This window comes from Mastomys coucha, unplaced genomic scaffold (genome assembly GCF_008632895.1).
Source record: "Mastomys coucha isolate ucsf_1 unplaced genomic scaffold, UCSF_Mcou_1 pScaffold21, whole genome shotgun sequence".
In the NCBI taxonomy this organism is placed as follows: Eukaryota; Metazoa; Chordata; class Mammalia; order Rodentia; family Muridae; genus Mastomys; species Mastomys coucha.
Genome location: NW_022196904.1, coordinates 143,799,656 through 143,800,000, shown reverse-complemented (window position 1 = coordinate 143,800,000; position 345 = coordinate 143,799,656).

Genomic DNA, 345 nt, shown 5'->3' with positions numbered 1-345 from the left:
CTCCTCTGAACTGGTGCTGCATCCCCCGGGCCCAAGCACTCTGGGCCCAGGGGAATGCGGGTGCATGAGTCTGAGTCCTAGCCCATCTAAATTCTAGTGCTAGTCCTGCATGTGAGTCCAAGTCCTTCTTCTCCCAGTCCTAGTGCTAGACTGAAGTCACGTAGGCAAAATGACCCCCACACATCCAGGTCAGCAGGGTCTGGTAGCTAGATGTGAAGCAGGAGGGAGAGGGGTGGAGCCCTCTCTGTTGAGGTATTCTTATGCTAATTCTCTGGTCTTTGCTGGAGGCAGGCAGAGGAGAATCTTGACCTAACACTTTCAGCTAATGTCTTAGAGTGAGAGAAA